Source organism: Thamnophis elegans, chromosome 4 (assembly GCF_009769535.1).
Source record: "Thamnophis elegans isolate rThaEle1 chromosome 4, rThaEle1.pri, whole genome shotgun sequence".
Lineage (NCBI taxonomy): Eukaryota > Metazoa > Chordata > Lepidosauria > Squamata > Colubridae > Thamnophis > Thamnophis elegans.
Genome location: NC_045544.1, coordinates 58,797,108 through 58,797,329, shown reverse-complemented (window position 1 = coordinate 58,797,329; position 222 = coordinate 58,797,108).

Below are 222 nucleotides of genomic sequence, written 5' to 3'. Positions count from 1 at the left end.
CCGACAGCGCTTAGATTGAAAGGGCGGCCGTCGTCATGTGATAGAAACTGGGTTGCGGCTGACAGGACGGTTCAGCCGGAGACAATCGGGAGGGGAGACGAGGCAGGTCGTCCAAACGATTTCGGGGGTTGTTGCTGTGGGTGCTACGACTGCAGCGATGAGAACTAGGGAACCTGTTTATTCGTAACGAATTTTAGGTCACTGTAACGACGTAAATCTCTT